Source organism: Staurois parvus, unplaced genomic scaffold (assembly GCF_062004578.1).
Source record: "Staurois parvus isolate SC_StPar_1 unplaced genomic scaffold, SC_StPar_1.0 ptg001192l, whole genome shotgun sequence".
NCBI lineage: Eukaryota > Metazoa > Chordata > Amphibia > Anura > Ranidae > Staurois > Staurois parvus.
The window spans coordinates 3,506,267-3,512,912 of record NW_028318988.1 but is presented as its reverse complement, the minus strand read 5'-3'; positions in this window follow the sequence as shown (position 1 = coordinate 3,512,912).

Here is a 6,646-nt window from a genome sequence, read left to right as displayed (position 1 = left end):
CTTTCCTCTTCCTCTCTCTGATCACTCCCTTATTAGCTTCACTCTCTCCTTGGCTTCCTCCTCCTTGTCTTCCAGCTACCAAATAGTTACCCATAGAAACCTTAATTATCTTAATCCTTCTCTTTTTTCGGCAACAGATTGTCTTTATGACAAAATATAAGCCCTGTTCTGCCCCAACCTGGCCACTTCTGTCTACAATAGTTTACTGTCATCCACCCTGGACACATTGACCTCCCTCACTACACACAGAATTAGGCCTCGACCTCTACAGCCATGGCAAACAGACAATACCAGATGACCCAAAAATGTAGCCATGCTCTTGAGTATTTATGGCGTAAGACTAAGACCCAGCAAGACTTTGACCAATATAAATCTGCCCTTCAAAAATACAATTCTTGTCTCCACACTGCCAAACAGACCTATATTATCACTCTCATTAACACCCTCTCACGCAATCCCCGTCAACTCTTTTCTACCTTTAACTCTCTACTTTGTCCTTCTTTACCTCCTCTCACTAACTCACTCACTGCCCAGGAGATCGCTAGTCACTTCAAAAATAAAATTGATACAGTTTGTGATGAGATCTCCATTGTACAAATATCTCCCTCACCCTACACTCTTTGTCCACCTGCAAAATCTATACTTTCCTTGTTTAACAAAGCTACTATAGAGGAGCTTGGTAAAGAGCTTGGTAAACTTTTTTATAAAGCCCACCTAACCACCTACCCCCTGGACCCTTTTCCCTTGCAAATACTACAGTCACCCTCTGGCTCTATCCTTCATTCATTAACTCATATCTTCAATCTCTCCCTTTCTACTGGCATCTTCACCAACTCTCCAAAACATGAGCTAGTCACCCCCATAATTAAAAAGGCCTCACTGGACCCCACCAATCTTAGCAACCTAAGACCCATCTCCTTACTCCCTTTTGCCTCCAAACTCCTTGAACATCTAGTCTACAATCTGCTGAGCTGCTTCCTTATTGAGAATAACCTTCTCGATCCCCTTCAGTCTGGATTTCGCCCACAATACTCCACAGAAACTGTTCCCCTAAAACTCACAAAGGACTTACTAACCCCTAAAACTAATGGTCACTATTCTGTACTCTTACTCTTGGACCTTTCCGCTGCCTTTGACACGGTTGACCACCCCCTCCTCAAAAAAAAAAGTTCTATGTACTTGGTCTCCGTGACTGTAGTCTCTGTTGGTTCTAATCTTACCTATCTCACCACACCTTCAGTGTCACAACTCTACTTCCTCCTCTCCTAATCCTCTTACTGTCTGGGTCCCTCAAGGTTCTGTCCTTGGATCTCTCCTATTCTCGATCTATACTTCTTCCTTGGGTCAGCTGATAGCTTCCCATGGTTTCCAATACCATTTCTATGCTGATGACGACACACAAATCTATCTCTCTACTCCTCAGCTCACCCCATCCGTTTCCACGCATATCACCAATTTACTTACAGACATATCAGACTGGATGTCACACCATTTTCTAAAACTCAATCTATCCAAAACTGAGCTCATAATATTTCCTCCCCCACGTGCCTCTTCCCCTGATTTCTCGGTCAGGATCAAAAGCACCACTATCAACCCATCCCTGCATGCCAGGGTGCTAGGTGTAACCCTGTATTCTGAACTATCCTCTCAGGCACACATCCAATTCCTGTCCAAATCATGCCTCCTCAAACATTTCCAGAAAGCTCCCCTTTTTTTAATAATTATTTTATTTTAAGACAGTTTCAACACAGAACATAAATGTTTACAAAAACAATCCAATGCATCACGGCTGAGTATTACATAGGAACCAAGATCATACATACGGTAGCATTAGCTCAAATAAACCAGTAGAGAGCACATCCAGTGAGTATCAAGATAGTGCAGCCAAAGCTGCGTACGGTTTCAGAGCAAAATCAGAATGAGATCTGTCAAGTAGATACATTAGAATGTAGACAAGATTTCGTAATACGAACTGTCATTGTTACAAAATGGGAGCCCACAATAGGCAAGTAATAGGCCCAAACACTGAATGAGGGGCTAACCCAATCATAAGAAAGAGGAGGTAGAAAGGGAAACAAAAAACAAACATGATATAGAGAAAGGAAGCATGCAAGTGAAACGTCAACAGAGCAGGTAGATCAGGAATGAGCTTCCCTGATCAAAGGAAAAAAAAGGAAAAAGGCAGGAGGAAGTAGATAGAGGTGAGGTGGTACCCCCCCACCCACCCCCCCGGGGGCGGGAATCAATCGAAGGAGATGACATCAACAGGTAGCAGAAATCTCCCATGAGTATGAATCAGTGTACATAAAGTAATGCCAGGGTCACTAAGTTTCAGTAAAGGCTTCCTCCATATTATGTAACGTGGCCATGAGATCCTCAATGACCCTGAGGTCCTTGACTTTAGCAAACCAAAGAGCCAACATTTTTCCATCAGAGCGGAATACAGGCTTTAAAAAATATATAGTGTTGCGCTCCCAAACCTCAAAACAATATATTGTTATTTAAATTTGATCTCTATAAATCAAAATGATGTGTGTGAATAAACATAAATACTAATATTCTAATACTTTAAATTGATACAAATAAATAATGTGCATGAAAAGTAAACAATAACAATAAATCACTAAAAAATATATAAATAAATATAAAAAATAAAATATAAAAATAAAAATAAAGATAATGTCCCAAAAAGTGACTTTGTGCTGGAAAATCTTCAATCTAAAATAATTATAAATCGGTGACTGCTTGTGAATCCTCCCTCCAGTGAAGATGTGCGCTCACCTCAAGCTTAGGTGAACCGCAAGCTTATATAGCCTAATTGCAGGCTTCTTATGAGGTGAGCGCACATCTTCACTGGAGGGAGGATTCACAAGCAGTCACCGATTTATAATTATTTTAGATTGAAGATTTTCCAGCACAAAGTCACTTTTTGGGACATTATCTTTATTTTTATTTTTATATTTTATTTTTTATATTTATTTATATATTTTTTAGTGATTTATTGTTATTGTTTACTTTTCATGCACATTATTTATTTGTATCAATTTAAAGTATTAGAATATTAGTATTTATGTTTATTCACACACATCATTTTGATTTATAGAGATCAAATTTAAATAACAATATATTGTTTTGAGGTTTGGGAGCGCAACACTATATATTTTTTGCGGTTTATCACATTGGTAGTTATGTGCTAGAGGTTTGCGATCCAGCATTAGAGTGTATTAATTGGGAGTTTTTGTTCACTTTCTGGCTCGCAAGATATTTCTAATGGAATACAGGCTTTAGCAGCATTCAGGAGTTGTATAGTGAGGGAGAGTTTATACTTCTTAATGGGTCTCTCTGACAAGTGCAAAAGGCAGGCCGCCGGGTCGCCACGCAGGTCAACATCACTAAGTTGTTTAATGACACTGAGCACTTCCTGCCAGAAGGGTTGAATCAATGGACAATGCCAAAAAATGTGGAGCATGGATCCCTCCCCCATTCCACACTGCTAACATAAGCCAGGAATCTGAGGGGAGATGCGATGGAGTGTGGCGGGGACCCTATACCATCTAGTGAAGATTTTATAGCTGGTTTCCGGGACCCTAGAGTCATTTGAAGATTTGTGAGAGAAATATAAAATCTTCTCCCTTTGCTGTGTCTGTGATAATTTTTGGACTCATTATGTCACGATCAGGGGTCAGGCTCAAAGACCAGTTGCTATAGCAGTGGAAAGTCTTACCTAAAACCAGCAGGATAGGTACACAGGCAGGTCACCGTGGCAGAGGAGTGGGATCACCTGAGGTGCGGAGTCTAAGTACCAACCAGTGTTCACCAGAGCTCCTAATGGTGGAGATGGATTTGGCTGCGTGTTAGCACCAGGTCACGGTCTTCAGGATCACCCCACCAGGAGATGAACAAGCGAGGTCCAGTAGCGTATAAACATGTAAGGATCAAACAGAAGTGTAGTCAGTAAACAAGCCAATGTTGGTAAGGAGCAGTCGCAGGTTGGGATCAGGCAGAAGCGTAGACGAGAACAAGCCAAGGGTCAATAACGAGTGATAGCAAAATACGGATAACAGCAGAGATGATAAGGAGCACGATACTGGCTGGAGAGCACAATATTCTGGCAAACAGGAAGTGCAGAGACATGGCTTATATCAGGAAGTTCATGGGAGGGGCAAGGGGTTCAAGGTTCATGATAAACAAAGTCAAGGTAGGATCATCCAAATAATTGTCAAGGGAGCTGTCCAGCATTCTAGGTGGCTCAGCAAGAAGAAACATTGCCACTTACTGCAGAAAGCCCAAGTTCGGACCCAGGCTCTGACAGTACTCTCCTACTCACAGACTGTCCCCTGGACTTCTTAGGACCAGGCTTGTGGGGAAACCTCTGGTGGAATTCTCTTGTTAGTCTATGAGCATGAACATTTTCCTCAGGCTCCCAAGAATTCTCCTCTTGCCCATATCCTTCCTATTGGACAAGATATTGCAATTTTCCTCTAAACCTCCTGGAGTCAAGAATCTTCTCCACCACATATTCTTCTTTACCTTGTACCTCAACAGGTGGAGGAGGTGGAAGAATTCTTCCAGAGAAAGGAATTTCATGAAATGGTTTGAAAAGCGATACGTGAAAAACAGGATGAATCTTCATACTGTCAGGAAGCTTTAAGCGAAAGGTGACTGGGTTGATCTGAGCAGAAATCTGGAAAGGTCCCACAAACTTTTGGTCCAACTTTGCAGATGGAACATGAACCTTCAGATTTTTGGTTGATAGCCAAACCTTGTTGCCCACATGAAAGGTAGGAAGTGATCTGCGATGACTGTCAGCAGCCTTTCTATAACATTCCTGAGCCTCCCCCAAAGTCTTGATCAACTTTGCCTTAATCTCTTGCAATGTAGTTAATCTGTTAGCAACACCAGGAATCTGAGTTGCGATAGGGAGATCAGGAATAAAAACTGGATGATACCCCGTTTTGAGGAAAAAAGGGCTTTGGGAGGTGGAGCTATGTTTAGCATTGTTTTTTACAATATTTTTTACAGTGGGGGGATGTAAAATCTAAAGTCCGTACTCCCCAGTTGATGGAAGGATTGTGAGTGGAGAAACAAGGAAGGCCCAGGATGATGGGAAACTTGGGTGACGTAATCAGCTAAAAGCTGATGGTCTCACAATGGTCAGCCTCAAACTGCAGTACCAGGGGAACCATTTTATAGGTAACAGGTAGAGATGAGCGAATTATTCAAAAATTTGATTCGGCTGATTCGCCGAATTTGCGGGATAAATTCGATTCGATGCGAATTTATTCGCTGCGAATTTAACTTATTAAAAGGGTTTCTAGGCTTCAGAGAGCCTTTATATTAGTGCAGAACACTGTACCTTTAATTTAAATGCCCTTGGAGTCTGCTGGGGAAGAGAAATAATACTGTCAGTCAGTATGACATGCAGATGAGTGCCGTCGATCTTAGAATCACCGCACACTTCACTCATTTGGGCAGTCACGGGGCCAAAACCAGAGTGTGGAGCCACAGTGTGGCGGTGGAGGCAGCAGCAATGGGAGGCCATACAGCACCCTATGACAAAATGGAACCCACCAGCAGTGTGAGGAGACCTGAAAGTGGCACATGGCAGAGTGTGGCGATGGAGACAGCAGCAATGGGAGGCCGTACAGGGACCCATGACACACTCTGGACCTGGCAGCAGCATGAGGAGGCGGTACAGGGGCCCATGACAGATTATGGGCCTGGCAGCAGCATGAGGAGTCGGTACGGGGGCCCATGGCAGATTACGGGCCTGGCAGCAGCATGAGGAGGCGGTACAGGGGCCCATGGCAGAGTGGCCAAGCGTAAGCAGCTTAAATTGAAGGCCATACAGAGGCCTATGTTAAAAAGTCCCCCCAGCAGCAGTGTGGGGAGACGACTATCAAGAGTCCAATGGCAGAGTGGCGGAGCAGAAGTAGCTTCAATTGAAGAAGAAGAGGATGAGGATGAAGAAGAAGAAGAGGATGAGGATGAAGAAGAAGAAGAAGAAGATGAGGATGAAGAAGAAGAAGAAGAGGATGAGGAAGAATAAGAAGATGAGGATGAAGAAGAAGAAGAAGAGGATGAGGATGATGAAGAAGAAGAAGATGAGGATGATGAAGAAGAAGAAGAAGAAGAAGAAGAAGAAGAGGAGGATGAGGATGAAGAAAAAGAAGAAGAAGAAGAGGATGAGGATGAGGAAGAAGAAGAAGAGGATGAGGATGAAGAAGAAGAAGAAGAAGAAGAAGAAGAAGAAGAGGATGAGGAAGAAGAAGAAGAAGAAGAAGAAGAGGATGAGGATAAAGAAGAAGAAGAAGAAGAGGATGAGGATGAAGATGAAGAAGAGGATGAGGATGATGAAGAAGAAGAAGATGAGGATGAAGAAGAGGAAGAAGAAGAAGAGGATGAGGATGAGGAAGAAGAAGAAGAGGATGAGGATGAAGAAGAAGAAGAGGATGAAGAAGAAGAAGAAGAAGAAGAGGATGAAGAAGAAGAAGAGGATGAGGATGAAGAATAAGAAGAAGAAGAAGAAGACGAGGATGATGAAGAAGAAGATGATGAGGATGAGGATGATGAAGAAGAAGAAGAAGAAGAAGAGGATGAGGATGAGGAAGAAGAAGAGGATGAGGATGATGAAGAAGAAGAAGAT